Below are 22,590 nucleotides of genomic sequence, written 5' to 3' on the forward strand. Positions count from 1 at the left end.
GTAACCTGACATAAAAGTCCTCCTACATAAGAAAGGAGCGATTCGTTGCTTCGACATACGAGAAAAGTTCGAGATACGATTTTTGAGCGAGCGAGAGTTTTCTCGGAAAATGTTAATAGCAAAATGAAAACATGAAAAATATCGTCTGTTGTAATAATGATTTTGCTATCATAGAAATATTTTGGCAGTTTTATGATAGTAAATTATTATAAAGTTAGACATTTTAATTAAATATCAATATTAATTGTGTAGTGACGACTTACCCCGTGAATATATCAAACGTTTACAATTTTAGCTGCATTAATGGTGATTGTACTGTGATATATATTAAGTTTGCGTTTTTTGCTTTTTGTACAAAATATAGTTTTATAGCCATGGGTCTATAGAAAATGACCATGTCTCTTGAATTGAAGCGTGAATTATTTAAACTAGTGTAATCCATTATAGAAATGTACTGTGTTTAAACAGAAGGAGTTGATATAAAGGATATAACTCTAGCTTAAAGCCTTACAATAATTTATAAGCAGCTCTCTAAGCTCTAAAAGTGTGTCCATGAATATCAACCTAAGAAAGTTGGAACAATTCGAACATGGGAGTTGTTCATGAAAACTTGTCTAACTCATTTTCGCAATATGAATAAAAAAAAACAATAATTAAATTAATAAATGATAAATTTATTTTTAGTATTTGAAAAACTTAACAAAAATCAAAATGCTGGAAAGAATTAATGATATTTCAAAGTATTTATATAGAAAAAAATGTTTCAAGATACAAGTGTTGTTACGGAACGAATTGAACTCGTATGTCTGAGTACCAATGTACTTTTTTAAATTCAATAACGTGAAGCCTTCGTACGACGTACAGCATTTTTGCACGACACCAAAAAGTTATCGACATTTAGAATTCATTAATTTAATTTCTAAAAAAGTACTCAGAACAGTATCAACCATCACACAACCCTTATTTAGACAGTATAGGTACTCAAATATAACTTATTATTAAGAAAAATATATATTGTATTACAAACACTGCCCTTCTTATAGACTTATTAGTTATAAGACTTGGCCCACGCAACATCTTCAATTATTTTCAATCTAACAAGTTTTTTTTATCTCGTTGTCAGTGATGTATTCTCAGAAACTGTGTGAGTAAAGTAATTATTTCTACAATAATCTTTTGCTCTTATTTAATTTTGAGTAACGTTTAAATACGATATTTGGATTCAAATCTTATATTTTACCAATAAAAGTTTCAAAATACACTTGTCCATATTGGATAAAAAAAAACTGTGGCAAGTCGACTAATGAGTAGAAAAAATAGAAAAATAAAATAGGCTCGAAGAAGAGAAAATATATTTTTGGATTAGTCCTTTCACATCGTTGATGAAAATAAACATATTACATGGTTACAGATTTGAAAAAAACTGTAAGTTGTTCATAATTAAATGTAGCATGTATAGTTAATTATAGTATGACATTGGAATGTACTCTAAAAAGCATTACAATCAAAATTGTTAACTTTTTTTTTAAATAAGTTGCAGTGTAATGCAACTTTAATTCTTATCCAGACAATAGTTTCAACTGTATAAGTACAGCAAATAAAACTCAGGAATAAAAATCAAGGCATTAAAAATATAAAAAATCAATGTCTGACCATTGACAGTGATTGTGAGAGAGACAGAAATGTGAAATGTAAAGTGATACCTCGACTTACGAGTGGCCTGAGATACGAGCTGCGAAAGGTGCAATTCGTTGTTTCGACATACGCGCAAAATTCGAGATATAAGCTTTGAGCGAGTAAGAGTTTTCTTAAAAAATCTCAATGCAAAAATGAAAATATGAAAAATGCTAATGGCAAAATAAAAAAGAATTAAAAAATTGTCAGTTGTAACAATGAGTTTTCTAACATATTTCTGGCCCTAGTAGTAGGGTGAACTTTATATATTGCATAGTAATTTAGTTTTTCATATAAAATTAAGTAATTATTATAGTTAAAAATAATATTTAAATTTATTTAATTATACCAATTATCGATTTGAAAAAAACTTCTAAAGTGTTAAATAACACAAAGAAAATTTTCAAACATCCAACACATCGCAAACCGCATACAACCACTGATCTGTTACGTACGAATATAGTGAACGGAGAGAGTTCAAAGTGAACTTGTTTGTTTTTAGTTCTGCTAGTTATATTTATTTTCTTCGGTCTTCGTGTTGCTTGATTTTGTTATTTTGTACAAGCATCCAAGTCCACCGAAGTAATTTTTGTTTTATGTGTTATGATGTTTCCACTTTGCTTTACTTTCATTAAACAGTGTCGAGAGGGAGGTATAAGCTCGCGCATCTCGAACCACGTGGCGGACGGTATGGGAAAACAAACCGTTATAGTCATATAGCAGTTTCTTCATCTTTGTTCGTATTTTATTATTTGTATTTATAAATGTTTGTTTTGTACAGTCGCGTTGAATTTCTTTTATTTCTTGCTTTTCGGTGTCAGCGTTGTACGGTTACTCAGTCTGTTCTTGTCTCTTTTGGTTTTATTAGTTGTCGTACAGTTACCGTGCCACGAACTTTGCGCGCTAATGAACTTGAAATAATACTACTGACTCTGTGACTTCTGACTTGCAGCGCATCTGACGGCCTAGGTCACCATATTCCGAGTGGAGATTGAATTATATATGTCTCCACTTACACTTTTCATAATCGTTTTCTTTGTTTAGTATACAAAACTTTTACTCGATAATATTGGAAATAAACTAGTGGTGCATGGCATCGTGCCATAAGGCAAATTGCTGGAACTTCCCGTACCACAATTAAATATTCGAGCAAAAAAAAAATCAATAAATATTATAAATGTTTTCTAAGAGATAATTATAATTAATTATATATTTTTGTTCATATAATATATAGTGACGATCTTATCACTCAAAACACTTATAAAGAAAATATTTATATTAGGAAGAAATGCTGAATGAATTCATCTGAGGATATGTTTCTTACGAGTAGAATAATGCATATGGCGCCGTTCAAGTATTACGTAAGCACTATAGGAGGGCGGGGGGTATTGATTTGCTTATTTTGGGTGACATTTTGGTGACAGCTTTGCTTACTTTTGGTGACAAGGGGGATGGGGAGGTAAATAATTGTACTAAATCTGCTTACGTAATACTTGAACGATCCCTATGAAATATATACAGTTTTAAAATGAATTTTAAATTCAAAATTCATATTTGAAGTATAAAACTTTGTACATTTTTGAAAATTTTGAAAAAAAAAATCTGAAGATTTTGAAATTTGTTTGAATCGTATAAGTAAACTTTAAAAATTAAAAATCTTGGTACGTATAACAAAATTTGTTCTTATTATCAAAACATCTATAAAATATCTGATATTTTGATGTGCATATGTCTAATGATCATTTTAGACCGCCAAATATCTATATAATATATAATATATAATTTTTTTCACATTTTCCTTTGTTTCTCCAAAACCGCTAGACCTGCCTTCACAAAAATTTAAACAATTCTTCCCTTTTTTTAAGTATGCTAAAATGTTCAAAAACCTCCAAGAGGTGAAAATATGCAAAAATTTTCTTCCTACGGGAAGTTAATTAAGTTTGATTATTTTTTCTTGTGCCTTTTATTACCGACTGACAATTTCTATAATAAACATATAACTAGTTTCAGATATAAGGTATTCCTCAAAATTAATTTCTTTAAATATTGGAATTTTAATAATAGTTATTCATATGAGGATATCAATAGTTTTGATCATTTTTATGTCGAATGCAAAGCATTTTTGTCTAAATTATAAAGAACTTATAATTACAGTTTTTTTTAAACAAATTGTTGAAAATTTAAATTGAATTTTGGTTTTGTACATCAATTACAGAGAAATATGAAATCAAAGGCACATTCATGAGCAACTAAATTTTTTTATGCATTTTCTATAAAATTTATGAAAATTTGTATAGCAAGTAAAAACCGATGTCACTGATATCGAACCTATTATCTCTAATTGAAGTTCCATAGCTCTAACCACTATCGACCATATTTGAAAATGATGTATACTGATGATGTGACAAACCATAGTTTCGAGAATTAAGTAACCTTATTTTATTAAGATAATATTATTATTATATATTAAGATAATATATTATTTTCAGTCAAAGCACTTCTGCCACACATAGGAAAATGACAAATTAATGGAATTACAAAATTCTAGGGCCTCCCCCCATGAAGTAATTCTTAACGGCTGTTTTTGTAGGGACTAGAGGAAATAAATATGTGGTTTTAGTCAGTATTGTACTCAGGCGGTATAAAGCTCGACATACACAGACAAAAGACCTAGTCTGGTATGCGTAAAGGCATTTCCTTCGCCAAAAAACGCACACACACACACATATATATATATATATATATATATATAATCGAAATCAAGTAGCATTACCTCATTGGAATATTTTGAAATACCATCAATTTATTCAAGCGCATATAAAATAAATGCAAGTTTCTCGTAAATAATAAAGCAATCATCCAACAAAATCGTTAAATTCTTCATTAACTCGAAATATTCGTAAGATAAACTCAGCTCAGTCGATAATTTAATCCTATGGCATGGACTCGGGATCTGGAGGAATGTTCCGGTTCTAGTTCTATTACCATCATCTATCATGTCGGAGACCACTTTGGTCTAACGGTAAGAGAGATTACACGCATTCCCGAACACACATACGCCTTCATTACTCTGATTCTGATAAACCATATATGTAAATTGAGTCCAACCCGGAGTTATTCAAACAGCAATCATAATCTGAAAGCCGCGCTCCGGACGAGGAGGTACAAGAAATATGAATTGATTCGTCGATTATTGCTTTTTACAATTTTATTGTGTTACACTTGTATTAATATATTTTCTATAAATCGAATGTATGATTCATTCAAAATTAGTTAAGATTCTTAGATTTATATTTTGATTGACATCGTGTATATAATTACCACATGATATAGAATGGTGACTGTGCGAAATTATTTACAAATTTCTAAAATTACTATGAACCGCTAGTTAACTAGAATAATAGCGCTAAAGCAATTGTAAATCTCAAGCGTCCTAAATTCACGATAATATTGGTTTATAAAAATAACAATTATTTTTCAAATATTTCACACAAAGTTAATGCTTATATCTATACAATTATCAATGACGCAAAAATAAAAGTTTTTAACGGATTTTACTTCACATAGAGTGCCTTTACTTTTTACTCGAAATATGAATTGATTTTTTACTTTTTACTCGAAGTACTTACTTCAAAATTAAATTTTACACCATTGAATAATAATTTTATTTCCGTAAACTCTCTAAATCAAGCCATACTAGCAATTTCTTAGTTATAATAAAATAAGCTTTATGTATCATATAATGATAGTAGGAAACTTATAATTGCCGTTAACATTTTTTATAGATGTTATAGAAGAAATATTAAAAAAAAAATTATATGTTATACTAAAAACTATACTGCACACTGCTGTTTGTGATTAACAATATCGAAAAATTAGAAAAAATACATTCTTATTACGAAAGTATTTTAAATCCATTAAATTATTCTATTTTATCTGCAGTAGAATGTGTGAATGGGGGAACTTTTTTTCCTGCAACATGTTTTTAGTTAGCCATAACTAAAGGTATATACAATTATAACATTAGTTTAATGGTTTTTAAAGAGTGGTCATTTTTAAAACTTCTGACGCCTCCAAAATAGATTAAAAAGATTTTTTACCTATGAAGACAAAAAGCTACAAAAACAATAAATTATCCCTATGCGACAAAAGCTCCCAGCAGCTTTACTGTACTGTCTGTAACCGATCTCTACTATACGAATTAAGATGGTTAATCAAAATCCTTCCCATCAGCATAATAGATTTTCCACAATAAAATATCGTCAATAAAAGGGTTCATTATAATGATTTATAATTATTACTTTTATATTATCTCTATATTATTTCAAATGTTGTTTCTTTAATATATATTAGCTCTGTAACTTATAGAGTCATTTGACAATGATTGTTATAATTATATGGTATAAAAATAATGAAAAAATGAGAAGGTTAATACTGCAAGTTTAAATGAAATCGAAATACAAATCGAGTAATAAATTATAAAATATATAAAATAGAGTTATAACGAAATGAACACATTTCATGACACCTGTCAATTGATTGACGCCAATGTGATCACTAAACTACACAGCACATTTTGAGCTACGCTGATGTGAACTTCCCATCTAGCAATCTGTAGCTAGATTATTGTTTTCACAATCTAATAAATTTGTTCTCTCGTATTCTAGTCCGCGATTTATTGTCGATCAAATCATTTGATATAAAAATTGTATATCATATTAGTTTCGAAGTCTGGAGTTATGAATAAACTATCATTATAATCGCGTAGACAACGGTGAATTACTGTTTCATTTCTAAATATAATTTATTTAATATTGAATGGCTCACTTAGCGCCATTGAGTTATGTAGACCAATTTAAGTGATGAGCTGATGAAATAAAATATCTTTTGCGCAACCCAGTATTAATGGCGATTTGCTATAACGGATCTCTATAATGAACTAGGATTGCCATTCTAAATCCTTTATAATAGTTTTCCGAATTAGAATATCATAAAAAAGAGAATTAAAATTGTAAGTATAAATGAAATCGAAATACGAATCGAGTAGTAATAAATTATTGTGCATTGGCATTTGAATCTTGAATTGCATGTTATGTTATTGTGCCGGTTTTGCTAACAACAACAATGCCGCGAGAAACACGTGCTCACTTACCGGTCTAGCAAGCCGCGGCGCCGATTTGACTAGTCTAGTAGTACATACTACGCATAGATGATTCGTCTATGACAGCGATTCTCAATCTAGACATGGGATTTTTTCCAATTTTATATGACGTCAACTCATAAGTCAAAGAATATTGACAAATTCGTAAGAATTAAGAAAATTCTGAATGAATAGTCTAAGAGACAATTAACTCTCCCCAAATTAAGTAATTGAAGTAGCAATTTTTTTTCTAAATCTTTACGTTTCTTCTGACCATAGTGATAGATGTATGCATATACATAGGTATTAGTCTGGCCAGTAAGTAAGAACTAGGCCTGGTCCCGAACTCCTGGGTTCAATCCCAGCCTGATGTCAAGCAGTAGTGACATCGGTTTCCACTTGGCAATATAGATAACAATATGTTTCTAATGCATCAATGATAAAAATGATATAAATTAATCAGTAAATTGTAATAATAAAATTTATCATATAGAAATACGACAACTGTATGGGTTCAATCTACAATAAATCAACGTAGTAAGTAATTCATAACATAGCATCAACCTTTAAATGTCCAATCGTTCTTCAAGCAGATATTTTTTAAAAAATGTGGGTATGTATGTATAGTTGTACAACGCTGTGAACAAAATTGTTGGATTGAACAAAAAAAACATTCGTTTTCAAAAGTATACAGGTTTTTTATGATGCCAGTTTTGATAATAGCATTCCGAAAGATCAAAGACAAAAGTATTGAAAACGAGTACTTGCTATATGCACATCAAGTAATCAGAACATAGAGATTGTAATAAAATTTAAATATTTTTATACCAAATTTTGACTTCCGACCCAAAAAAAATACCCATAAGATTATCCCATAGGCCCGTGAGGCCCGGGCCTAGAACGGCACAATTTGGAAGGGCAGCAAATTTTTCAGAATGTCAAAATTTTAAACCCTTTTGAATTTATGCAAAAAATTTCATTTTTGATTTTTTTGCTATTACAATATTTTACCATTCGGGTCAAAAGGTCAAAAATTATATCTAATTGTAAGTAATTTAATATAAAATTATTTGTTCAAACAAAAAAGTAAAATCTTGTCTATTAAAAAGGACGCCTTATAAGATGGGCTCAGGGCGACAGAAAGCATCACTTTTAAGACATAATTACCGCGTTAAGCAAGCATACGACAAATTATCATACCAATTTTGAAAAGTAAGTACCATTTTTTACTTATAATTGTTAAGTTACTGTTCCGAATGAAAAATAATAACAGGAAGAAATAAATAACGAATGAATATACAGAACTGTGCAAGTCCGCCATTTTTGGCAAGTAATATAAAATTGTACTATCATAATTACAATTATTATAAAGCAAATTATTATAAATAAAATGCCTTTAACTAAATTCGGAACCATATATAATATTAACTTTTGCTCATAATTTTATCAGATGAGATGGGTGTTTCCTTCAATTTTTAAAAATTTAGATTAGGATTTATTAAGATATACAAACAATTTCATTTTATTTCAATTATTCACTTGAAATTGTAAAATATTTTTTACAATCATATGCAATTTTCGTGGTTAAATTTATTAATAGTATTTATATCAGTAAGAATTATTAATTTAATACTTTTTTGTGCTATAAAGTATGTCATTTTACAAAATATATTTTTATCCTTTATATGAATAAAATAATTAGTTTTAAGATTCAGCCATCAATTGGCTAAATAAAATCTTTTATATAATAAAAATTGTTTGAGACATCTCTACAGAATATCATTCTAAAATATCAATTATATTTCTTTAGAAATCACAGCTTAAAATATTGCAATCACAGAATATATTAGTACGTCTGCAAATTCATGTTAGCGTTCTAATCTATATTCATCTCGCATGCATTGAAAGATCCAAGATCCAATCGACATAGTTCTAGAATCTGAGCTTCGCCTTGTGTACACTACACTTGTATGTATATTCACGGTCTCCGCTAGAATTCCACTAGCGTAGTAGACAAAGTAATAAAGGAACTCGCTGTGTGCAGTACTCTATACTGTATACACGATGTACATGAACACATATATCGCATATGTGTGTCTATAAGTGAAATGAGTAGTGTTTGACCTTGCGGTCGGTACGTAGTGTTCTGTGAGGTCAGTGTGCGAGCGTGCTGCATTCGCACACTCGCGGCACCGCGTTCACTGGAGTTCGCGACGCGAACATACAGCGGCCCACGACTCACGACCGGCGATCACGGCTGGAAAGGCTTTTGATTTCTTCGATGTTTGTAATTAAAATCCACTTCCGATAAGATGGAATATAATTTGATAACTGCGTATCAGAGTATTTCAGAGAAGTGAATTGATACTCTGTCGGCGGAGTTAAGAAGGAGCGATATAAATGTTGCTCAATGGAATGAAGTCCAACAGTGGAATAGTTCTATGAAAACAGATTAGTCAGTAACTGTACTTTTGACGTTATATTGTAAGTTATTTTATATTTTGTTAAAATATTGTAATTTCAGGTTAATTTCATTATGTATAACTCGTTATGAACATCCAATATACAAAAAAAGTACAAAAATAAGAAAAACAATGTTTCAATGTTAGAATTAAAGAATTCGCCATGTAAACAATGCTATTTGTTTTATTATTACCAACAATCTTTTATGGTAGTCTATGTTAATATTTGTTCTTATTGTTATATTGAAAGCCAATATATATGCCAAGCAGATTTATGCAGATGCAGATGAAGCCTTATTTATATAAATGATATAAGAACCAACATTGAGGGTCACATATATAGGGGAGTCAGGAGCTTTTTGTAACTTTAGTAAGTTGTAACAGTTTTTTAATGGGATCTTGAACGATATTAAATTTTTCTCGATTGGACATTTAAACTATCATGGTTCTATCCAGCAAGCCAACACAATATACAGAACTGTACAGGTCCATCATTTTTGGCAAGTAATTGTAATCATGAAGTTTCGGTTTGCGTTATTATTATCGACTAATTTTAAATTATATATATCTTATTTTGTTGTAAATTTATCACAGTAAAATGATCATCTATAAACTTATCAATTCACCTGTATTTCGTAGAAATAAAATCAGTTGATTTCAAAATATATTATTTAAAAAAAAAAGCTGTTGCGACAAACCCTTAGCTTTTCCATATAATATTCAATATATTCCATATAAGATATCAGAATGCAGGTAAAACCATGACACATTTAATTTTTTTTTAATTTTCAAAAATTTGGGATACCAGCTTATAATATACGATTCTTACGATTTTTATTAACTTCCCATAGGATAGTTACAGTAATGGATCCAAAATCAAAAATGAAAATGCTTACATATCTTCACGTTTCAGAGGTTTCTAAACATTTTGGCATACCTCAGAAAAATAGATGTGTGTGTATGTGCGGAGACAATTTTTCGTTGACGATTTCGGGCATATAAATGAACCAATTTGAAAAATTCAAGAGGCGATCGATTCCTATCGATCGGGAGATGTGCTAATTAGTTTTTGGCAAAGGCTGGTCCAGCGGTTTCAGAAATATGGAGCAAAAGTGCTAAAAATGTCAGGCAACCGATTTAAATGATCCAAAAAACATTCGTTTCGTAATGATGAGAAGTAGTGATTTAGATTTTGACAAAAGCAGGTCCAGCCGTTTCGGAGATACAGAGGTAAATGTGCAAAAAATTTAAGTTTTTGAGAGAACTAAGCATCCGATTTGAATGATTTAAAGAACTTTCTGCTTGTGTTGACGAAATGATTGCTTTTGGGTAATTTTTTTTTATTTAAAAAAAAATTTGAATATCGAAAAATTATTCTAAAATAATTCTTAACATCACTTATAATACTTCAAATAATTATAATAATCTATTTGAATACATTTAATATTCCTTGAATATTATTTAGGGTACGGAAAGTTCGAAAAATTTGCCTTAAGGCACGATGCCACACACCACTAGTTTTATCTAAATTTAGCATTTGCTAGAACAATTTCTAAATATTTATTGATAAAATATTAAACAATCTCAAAAAAATTCTAAAGCTCATTTAATATAGTATACGGTTTAGCTCGTAGAAATTATTGTTTTTCTGTTTGCTAACATGAAGTAAAATGAAAATAAAAAATCAAGACAAATTAAACACATCTTTTTAAAATATCTAAGCAATAAAGCAGAAATATTTCTTTAATGAATTATTATTAAACTGGTACATAATCGATTTTCACTTGAATATATTGCAGCAGAATGACTTGAAACAAGTTTCATGTTCACAGTAAACAAAATTGTGTCTTTTATCCACATAAACCGTAGAAAACGTATTCCCAATGTCCATAACATTGCATTTCCAGATGTCATTAATTTTTTTAACAACATTAAACCGTAAAATTAATTTCCCAGTCGAAGACCTATAATTCAATACAACTGGCTCGATAGACTACAATAGTAAATCCGTTCGTACGGGCCGTGGGTGGTGCGCGATAGGCACATGTGCATGTGTAACCTCTCTCTATCCGTCAGTCTGGGACTGAAGGGTGGCGGCGGGAGTTCGAGCCAGACACTTTGTGCCGAATGCGTTTGTCCGGCCAACGAGAACGTTTAGATGTGTTGGTCCTCAATGTAACGATTGTATTCCAATGCAACGCATTCGTGAAACGTTCGTTGTCAGACACAATTCGCGCGACGAATAATATCTACTCATGTAATATAACAGCACGATAAAAAATTCAACTTGCATACTCGACACACAATGCACTTTCATTTGCATGCATTGTCGCGAAAATAAAAGAATATTTAAATTCACGGATAAAATAGCTAATTCAGAAACTTGTAAAAATGTAATTGTTTTATGTTTTCGTCGGCTGCATTTGAATCATGTTGGTATATGTAAAAACAAGATATTTCATTGTTATTAGTGGTATCAACATTCTCTGGTGTGCTAATGAAGAAATACATATGAAACACACCATAAATATGATATACCACTAATGTTAAGGTGACCATACGTCCCGAGATTCCACCTTTTGCCCCCAGTTTTTCTAAAAGCAATATTTGTCACGTATTTAGATATTTTGTCCCGGATTTTCGAAAAATATAGGTCTAAATTGAATCTTTGCTCTTACTTGATGATAAAATTACAACTACCCATCAAATATTTAAAAATGTTATTTACAACTAGTATGCTTATGAACTTCTATTTTCAATATTACGAAAATGAACAAAAATTATGCAAATAAACTTCTTTACTGTCTGGAATAATTGCTAAATATTTTTAAATAGTCATGAAGAAAATTGAACAAAATTTTATAATAAGTTAGAAAGCTGAAAAACATATAGATCAAAAAATATAAAAAAATATAACATATAACCGAATTCTCATTTAAAAAAAAAATACTCATTTAAATAGTCAAATTTTTATTGGATTCTTAAATAGTATTTGTTATTTCAAAATCTTACTAACCACCCCCCCCCCGCCATCCCGGATTACCATAACTAAAATTACCGATTTTAACTTGAAAAAATATTGTCATCTTATCAGTATACAAATATTAGGTTGGCAACTAAGTGAGTGCAGATTTTGATTAGAAAATCAAAAACATTTTTTCACGCAATTAAATAACTATATTCTGAAATGCATTTTTCATTCTGATCACTGACTTTTTGTCATTTTTCAAGGAGCATCATTATCCCACTTTCATAAAACTTCTGATTTTTATTAGCAAACGACTTAATCAGATACAATTTGATACCATTATCGTAATTAATTTTTTTTTCAAGGTGTTCAAAGATCGAGACTAAAATTAATCAGATAGTGTAAGGTCAGGACTGTATGGTGGATTTGGCAAAACATTCTAAACCAAGCTCCAATAATTTTTACCGAGTGGCCAAAGATATATGATGCCATTGATAAAATAAAGCGCCATTACGATTTGCCAATTCAGGCAGGTTTTTCTAACAGCATTGTTTAATTTCATTAGCTATTTAATGCAGACATCAGAATTGATCATTCAATTAGTGATAACAGTTTAAAGTAGACAATACCATTTGAATCAGCTTCAACTGAACTAGAGTTTTTTATCTTTGAGTAAAAATCACTAGAGCAAAATGTGGCAAAGGAAAGAGAACGGAGCGTCCGATAATCCAATAATATATAATAATCCAAAAAACATCTTACTTGTATTAACAAGATGAAGAACTGATTAAATTTTTGGGAAGGCAAGTCCAGCGGTTATCGAATCTCAATAAAAATAAGTTAAACAAATGTCATTTTGCAGTCGAAAATGTTTATTGGACATATGTACATCAAATTATCAGAGATATGTATCTCATATTTTATAGAGATTTTAATATTGTGCACACATTTTGTGTAATTTTTTTTGGGTTTCGTACTAAGATTTTTAATTATGGTAGGTGAAGTTTCAGCAATTTGCCTTAAGGCACGATGCCATGCGCCCCACTATTTTGATTATTGGATTATATTTATAACAACATTTTTTCAAAACATATCAAATTTTGCAAAACTAGTGAACAATATTGGATTCAACTGCTTTTTTATAACTCACCATAACCAATTGATTTTTAACTTCTAAGCATTTAAGAGCCTCTATTTTTTCAATTTAATTACTTCAGCATATTGCCAATCACAACCATCATCGATTCGTGGAAAAAATCCACAAATTAATTCCACCTCCCAAACAAAAGCATAAGCAAAAACGCGGTCTTTGTTTAATGTCCGCGCAAATGTGACATAGCACACAGACCGTGAATCCGCCGCCGTCGCGTATGAATCACAATTTTATGATGACATCACACCTCGAGCTAGACTAGACACTGGCTGCAGACAGACGGCCGTAGTAATAGACAATACAAACAAATCGCAGACTAGCGAACGGCAATTATGGATGTGATGGTTTTCTATTGCTAAACGATTATTGTACGTTCACAATAGTGTCCGATTGTCGACAATAGTGTCCGCGCCGACGAACATATTTTAATAATAACAGCAGTCGCGGTCGCTGCACGACAATCGATGCAACCCATCGACGGACGCGGAGACGGGCCAAACTCCATACGCCCGCCGACGTACGTAATTCTATATGATGCGCTGATGTTACACACGTCAATTTCATGATCATTTGTTAGCACTTGGACGATAACCATATGTTAGTATCAGTTTAATTAACTGATTGATTTGCATCTTACAAGACAAATATCAAACTAAAAATATACACAATATTCAATGTGTTTTGGCTAGTTATTTTTTTTTATATAATTTTATTTGAACAGCGATCAGAACTTATGGGTTCTATGAGCTGTTGTGATTAAGATCTTACAAACTACGTTTGTTTTATTACAGATGGCAACCCAAACAGTTGTCACATCTCTGTATGATAATTTTTTTATTACAATCTCTGTAATAGGGCAAGTATAGTGCAACAATGCCAGGTGAGGGCTATTTTCACTTGGAAACATATTGCTATTTATATTTCCAAGTGAAAATCGTTGTCACTGTTGCCTGACAACAGGCTGCTCGAAGTGGGTATCGAACCCGGGACCTCCAAAACAAGTCCCGTCGCTTTTAACCGCTTACCTACGGGCGAGCCCTATTGGCTAGTTATGAGTTAAAATCTTGCGAAAAAGATTCAATGATTGAGATATCGCCACACCAATAGATAATAGAGAATGAAACAATTCAACAAAAAGACCTTAAGTTAATATGAGAGACCATATCATAATATGACAGATACTTATCTAATTTTCTCACATTTACTAAATAAATAAGAATGAGAAATAAATTTAATTAGATTAGATATTATGATTAAAATTAGTTCAATTGGATTCATGTAATTTCTATTTTATTTCACAAATGTTGAGATAATGAAAAATATCTTTAACTTCCCGCAAGGTAAGTTATATTAATCACAAAAAATCGCGAATGTATTTTTTGTATATTTTCACGTTTCAAAGGTTTCTGAACATTTTGGCATACCTTAAAAAATAGTTGTATGTGTGTGTGCATGTATGTACGTGCAGATACAAGTTTTCGTTGGCGATTTCGAGAGCTCGGATCATCCGATTAAACCGATTTGAATTGTTCAAAAAAAAATATTCGTATTGACATGGAGATATGCTAATTAGTTTTTGGCAATGGCAGATTCAGCCTTTTCGAAGATACGGTGCACAAAATGGCAAAAGAACAAAGAATCCGCTTTGAATGCTTCAAAAAACATTACACTTCATGGAATTAATGAAGGAATGAAAATTTGATAAATTTTTTGGGAAAGCAGGTCCAGCTGTTTCTGAAATCCAGAAAAAAGGTTAAAAATAATGCCAAAGTAAAAAATTATTAGATATTTGCACATCAAATTAAAACTTGTACAATATTTGTTTTTATGTCTATGAGTTCCGTGCTTATATGTATAATATTCAAAGTTTACTTATATAGTTCAAACAAATGTCCTTGTCATTTTCGTCAGTATGGATCAATCGACTTAAATGAGTTTCAAAATTTTTAAAAGAATTCAAAATTTTTGATTTTTTTTTAAATATTCAACAAATTCCAAAGTTTTTTTAAGTAATACAAAAAATTTAATTTTTTCCCCAAAAATTGGAAAAACATTGAAATTCTCTGAAAAATCTGTTCTATTTTCAAAATTTTAAAGCTTTTATAATTTTTTGATTATGGTACAGAAAGTTTCAGCAACTTGCCTTAAGGCACGATGCTATGCAACTAGAGTTATATATTCTTTAATATACCTAACATTTCAAAAATGTTGACCTTGACAAATATAGAAACCTTTGATGAAATGTTTTTCGTTGATATATTAAAATACAAATATGTATACTAAAGGTATACAAAAAATATACTTAAAAAATATTTATCAATTATATTGATGTTTGTTATATTCATTGATAATTTATCAATAAAAAACCTCCTCTTTTAAAAAAACTATTAGAATTTACAGAAAAAAAATCATTGAGGATTAGGGTTATTTTATAATATAGCAAATTGAAAAAGTAAAATAAAAAATCAATTTTATGTCGCAAGCAAGCTAGCATAGATAAACAAGTATAAAGCAAGCTAGGTTTAATACCTACAAATATATTAATAATATTAGAAATCCAATAAAAATAGCTAGAACAGATATAAATCATACCAAGACATCAATCATTCCTTACCCATAAGATAGAATACCTAAAGAGGTATAACTAAAAAGCATTTCGTTATGAAAAGAATTGCATTCGTGACTATGAACTTTTTCAACGACCCTTATACAAGTTGCAGACGAGGTGAATGTCCCGCAAAGCACCGCCGACACCTCATCGTCAGCTGTATTAGGGGTAGTAGTTAGTGTATTATGATGATACTTCGATAGGAACACATCAAATGTCTTATAAACGATATCTACCTGTAGTTTTAAGTGATTGATATGAATATGAATTGAAGATAGTGATTAATAAAAGTTATGAAATGTGAAGTATTTGTTTGTATTAAGTAGTTTCATAAAAATTGAATTTAGTTTCAACTGTGAGAATCTAATAGACAGGGGAGTGATGTGGGAATCTAATAGGCGGCGATATTTTGAAAAAAAAAAATAGCTGGTGAGCTGAACTATAAAAAAGGATCGGAGAATTTTGTCAATTCATTTTTATGTTATTAATAATTTAAATAATATTAAAAATTAGTAAATAAAGTATTACCGTACAACTAAGGACTAAACTTCGTGTTTCTAACTCTACTCGTACTTTACAGAACAAATCTCAACTTTTTTGTAATTTATTATTCATATTAATTTAGATTAATTATGTTAATTACTATAGCTCGTATTCAGAACAACTCATATATATATTTATTATTGTATCTTATATTTTATCATTAGAACTGTATGTAGTTTTTATATCATTTATTAGTCATATAATTGAGATATTCAAAAAAAAAAAAATTTGTTCTAGATAAAACAAGCAATAGTTCTAAACTAGTTGTTCATAATTTGATAAAATTTATTTAGCAAAATTCGTGACATAACAAAAATGAGCTTAAAGTATAAAATAAAAAAAATAATAATCTTGATTTTATACATCCTGATTTCTTAAAGTAAAGATAAGACTTTTCTCCACAAAGAATAATTTATATTCTTATATATATCCTTATACATATTTATATTTATTTATTTTCCTTGAAATATGATATGAATATACTATTAAACGAGTAATATATACTGATATAAAGATTTAAAACAATATTTTTTTAAATTTTCTTTATATCATTATTTTTAAATAAAATATCTAATTAATTAAATTATCATGTGAAATAAATATTAAACATGAGTACCATCGTATGCCTCTATATCGTGATTTATCATAATTATAATTAACAACAATAATTATTAACATAAATATCTGCAGATACTTTTCAACAATAGTCAGTTATTATGTTATTTAAGCTCATTTAATTAATCTGCCATCATATAATACGTGTATGTACTTCATCTGCTGGTTGATAGAGTCATATACGCGAAACCAAAGTGCAATCGTTTGTGTAATAAACGGAGAGCTTGGAAAATGTGAAAATATTTTATCCTATATAACAAAAATGGGAAAAGAAAATTAAAATTATCAAACTATTATAATAGTTTAATATTGGGAAAAAGTATTTAGCTTACGAAAAAAACATATTCAGCTCAGATTCGTTTCTACTAGGGTACTCATTAAAAAAAAATGAATTAGATTGATATTATGATTAACATTAGTTCGGTCGGACTCATGTAAATTATGAACTAAACTTTTCCAAAAATTAAATTAAAATAAAATATATCTTGGGGTTCTAGGTTCGTTATAGACAACCCTAATATCGAGAATTGGCGATATATTGTCACTTGAAAATATAGATCGAAAATATGTTTTCAAGTGAAAATAGTACTTCCAAGGCTTTTCTGCTTTAAATTACATATTAAATACAAATCTATCCAATACAGATGGGTTAACCATTGCCTTCTGAATGCTGTGTAAAAGGAAAATATTATGAACACGACAGCTAGAATGAGAATATAAAAAGAAATATAGAGATAATTATAGGGACAGCTAATAGATTTATAATCAGATATGATCTATAGATGATTTTGAATCTATCTAGAAAAACCTAATATTTATCAAAATTCATTATAGTTTTACAAAGACTATCTGAATTATGTCTAACAATTTATATAAAAGAGTATAAATTTATTAACACAGACAGTTTAATTAATTTTTTTATAAAATATGGTAAATTCCAATATTATCAAAGAGGTACTGGATCATGAAATGAAGATTTTGTTCACAATAAGACAAATGAAATACAAGTACCAACGATTAGAACTTTATGAAATTGTATATACCATAAGAATTAAAGATCAGTTAGTTTCATCCAAATCAGTTAAAAATTTGAGAAAAAGGTTCTGCTCTACAGCAACTATCTAGAACTAATTATAGTTCTATAATGACTAAGTAAAACATATCTGACAATTTATATAAAAGAGTAGAAAGTTAAAATAGTTTGATTGAAGCAAATATAGTTTAATTGAAAAACCTTATAAAAATATGTTAAATCAATATTCAAATACATATTATAAAAGTGGTACTGGACCATTAGATAAAATTTTCTATTGAAAAAAAAACATATAAAACACAAGAAACGAAGGTTCTGTCTTTAAGAAATTGATTAAAGAAATTCACAAAGTTACATATCAGTCAATTAAAAACTGGAGAAACAGTTTTTGTTCTATTTGGCTAAACATGAAAATACATAATTTTCAGAAAAATCCATGGTTGGTTACACATGCGAATACATAATTTAAAAAAAAAAACTATGTAGATTGTTCCCAATTTTTGCCTACGCATCGTTTGGTTATATTTTGGCTTTATATTTTTGAAAAATGTGCTTGCTTGGGTGTAATAATGATTTGATGTTTACCATCAAATTAGTATAAAAACAAGCTAGTAGTATAAAAAATATTGCTAACTTGATCACACCGTGCTAATTGTGATAATTCTTGCGAATAATTAAGCCCACTAAATATCTAATTTCAGCATAATGATATGTTATATTAAAAATTCATTAGATTTTCCGACAAAATGTTTACAAACTCCTCGACTATAAAAGCGGCACAATCAACAAGTTGAGAGTTTACAATTTACATGACGCGCGCTAACCTCCGCCTAGAAAGTCATTGCCGCAATTACGTTAAGTGCAAGGCGATTTGTAAACATGTATGCAACCATAGGTATATATGTACACTTTGATTAGTTTATGCAATTAATGACTGTTTTAATTAAGATTTTTTTATGTTCTCGCGTTAAACGAAAGGTAAATAATTCGTAAATGTAGCTGGTGATATTTGCGATTTACTTTTAGGGCTTCGCATTGTTCAAGAAGTCTTTTCGACCTTTCTAGCTTTCAGGAGGTCCGAACGCAAACTTTCAAAATAAGTCGTTAAGGAGGGAGCCTGCTTTAGAGGCTTAAAAATTCTTTTTTTTGTAAAAATGTCTTCCAAAACTATCCAAGAATATATCCCTAAAATATCAGAAAAAAAATTAAAATTATTTTTGGAGTTACAGAAGAAATAGTGAGCAAGCGTCAAGCATGTATACAAGCGGAATAAAAACTTTGACGCGCGATTTCTCGGTCTTTCATTTTTACTATTTTACCTAATTGGCGGGAAAGATACCAAAAAAACTAATCGTCCTGTCGAAACGAGACAAAATTCGTTGTACTCAAGATTAAATTTTATTCTAGTTGAACCTAAGAAAACTTAAAAAGAGTTATAATTAACCCACTTTTTAAACAATCTAAAGTGACCAAAAAAAAGATTTTTTTTAAGTTGCGAAAAATTTGTGAATTTCTCACTTTGCTCTGGATTTTTTAGGTTTAACTAGAATCTATACTAGTTAAAATATAAATTTGTTCGTGGCAAAATGCTTGTACCCGGCATATTATGACATATATTTTAATGAAAAAAATGAGAAGAATGTTGAAATATATAACTATAAAACTTGAAAGTTTCGTTTCAATTAAATATTTATTTTCTTCTATAAAAATTACTTAAAAAAGCGATTTTTTGAAGCCTCTAAAACAGGCTCCCCCCTTAAATCATAAAATCACATACAAAACAACTGTTAGTCTGTTCTTTGTATGTTTTGTTATTTTTATCAATGAAGCCTTTAAATTTTGTAATGATCCAAGATTGGTATGAAATTATACTACACACAGCAACATGTTCCATTATTATTTTTAAATCTAATTATATTTTTTGTTTATTTTTATTGGTGAAGTAATTATTATATGTATTTGAATTAATCTGTAAATTAATTTAGCTATTACATATTTTCCTAAAAATCGGAAATTTTGTAATAATATGACATACATTTTGGATGTGTTTTTGATATTGGGAATGCAGTAATAAAAATCCTCATATCGTCAAATAAAATCAAATCACCAACTAAAACTTCAAAAGCGCTATATAAATTTTTAATGTTATAAACAACTAAATCTTTCATCTTTAGATGTTAAATAGAACATTGAATAATTTAACCTAACATAATAAATGTGAAATTGTTTACCTCTTCATTCCAATAAACCATTTTATATCTATTAGTGCCATGCTAAAAATTCCCATTGAAAATTCTGTATTAAAACATTAAAGTGATTCTAAAGTGTTTTGGAATGCGAAACATTTCTTAGATTCTGACCACTTCAAAAGCTTTTTCAAACTTTTATTATCCCGATCAACAACAATTTTATTATAGTAGGATGTTAAATAAGTTTATATAGGTAAAACCAATGTATAAACTTTCCAGAGTATCTGGTTAAGTTTATAGTTGATTTGTAGTTAGGAATTATCTCTCAGCGCAGATCGAGGTCAAGTTTATATTACATATTGGAAGAAAATGGATAATTACAAGTAAAATTAAATGGAAATTAAAATTTGTAGTCGACAACTAATTGGAAGTATTGAAATGAATGGAATTTCGTATACCTGAGGATGACTCAAACCAAACTGTGAGAATTTTTTGCCTTAATTAACACTTCCAGCGTAAAATATATATGGAATAGGAATACAAACATGTCGAAGCTTTTACAAATACACAAACATACACACACACATATAAAACCTCAAAAATTGATATCCAGATAGCACTACAAAAAGCAACCGGGGGAGCCTGCAACACACCAGCAGAAGAAATTAGGCTTCGTAAGGCATATAGAGGTACCCAGATTGCTACTGTAGCTCTTCCAGCGGCAGTTGTACACGATCTGCTCAAAACAAGTAGCAAAATACGAATTGGATGGGTCAACTGTCAAATTAAAATCATCAAGAAACCAATTCGATGTTTTAAATGCTGGCTATTTGGACATTATGGATCACAGTGCAAGAGCGAAGTGAATCGGACCAATCTATGCTTTAGATGTGGACAAGAAGGTCACAAAATAGCCAACTGTATAAATGCAGCAAAATGTGCACTATGCGCTGAAAATGGAAACTCTGAAAATGTAGCACATCATGCCGGCACTCACAGATGTCCTCTATATAGGGAGGCCATAGAGAAAATAATGAACGCAAAAGCATGAAGATAATACAGCTAAACATGAATCATTGTGAGGCTGCACACGACTTGCTTATGCAGACGGTAAGAGATATGAAAATTGATGTTGCCCTCTTATCAGAACCTTACAAACATCTAACTGATTGGCCTTGGGAAACGGACAGTACCACCAAAGCCGTTATTTGGTCCTGTGGCAAGTTTTGTTTCCAAAATGTTGTTAACAATAGCAACGCTGGATTTGTCGCAGCATCATTAGATGGCATACATTTATACAGCTGTTACGCTCCACCTAGTCTTTCTTTGCCAGATTTTGTCGATTTTTTAGATCGTCTTGTGGAGGATGCAAAACGACACCACCCCGTAGCGATAGCCGGTGACTTTAACGCATGGGCGGTAGACTGGGGAAGTAGGAAGACTAATGCAAGAGGTAAAGCACTTTTGGAGGCCTTCAATGCACTTGACGTGGTTTTACTTAATAGTGGTGATAAACCAACCTTTGAAAAGGGCAGTGCAAGCTCAATAATAGACCTTACTTTTGTTAGCAATAGCCTCGTCAGAGGAATTTGCAATTGGGAGGTATTAGATATCTACACTGCTAGTGACCACAATGCAATCATCTGGGAAATATCAACAGATAGAAACATTAGAAGACATGCGAAAATATCTAAAGCCATTGGGTGGAAAATAAAATCTTTTGATGAAAGCGCCATGAGAGTTGCCTTAAATTGCAAACCTATAATTTCAGAACACGCAGATGAGCATACTAGAGAGCTGATGGAGAGAATAACCGAAGCCTGTGATATCAGTATGACTCGTAAACATGGCATGAATCAAAGACAATCTGTGCACTGGTGGACTGAAGAAATCAGCTCTCTTCGTAAAGAGTGCCTAAAGAAAAGAAGGATTTCTCAGCGTGGATATAGTCTCAGTAATTCTGCACAACTGGTAGAGGAATATAAACAAGCACGTAGACAACTAAATAAAGCTATCAAAGATAGTAAAGTTAGGTGCTGGAAAGAACTTTTGGATGAAGTCGAGGAAAATCCATGGGGAAGACCTTATAAGACTGTAATGTCTCGCCTCAAAAGCCAGCCAATACCTTCACCAACTTGCCCACGACTATTGAATAAAATAGTAACTACTTTGTTTCCACGACAACCTAATTTGAACTACCAGGTA

The sequence above is a fragment of the Ctenocephalides felis genome, unplaced genomic scaffold (genome assembly GCF_003426905.1).
Source record: "Ctenocephalides felis isolate EL2017-DRISC unplaced genomic scaffold, ASM342690v1 CF-g0.4_SCAFFOLD_01170, whole genome shotgun sequence".
Taxonomy (NCBI): domain Eukaryota; kingdom Metazoa; phylum Arthropoda; class Insecta; order Siphonaptera; family Pulicidae; genus Ctenocephalides; species Ctenocephalides felis.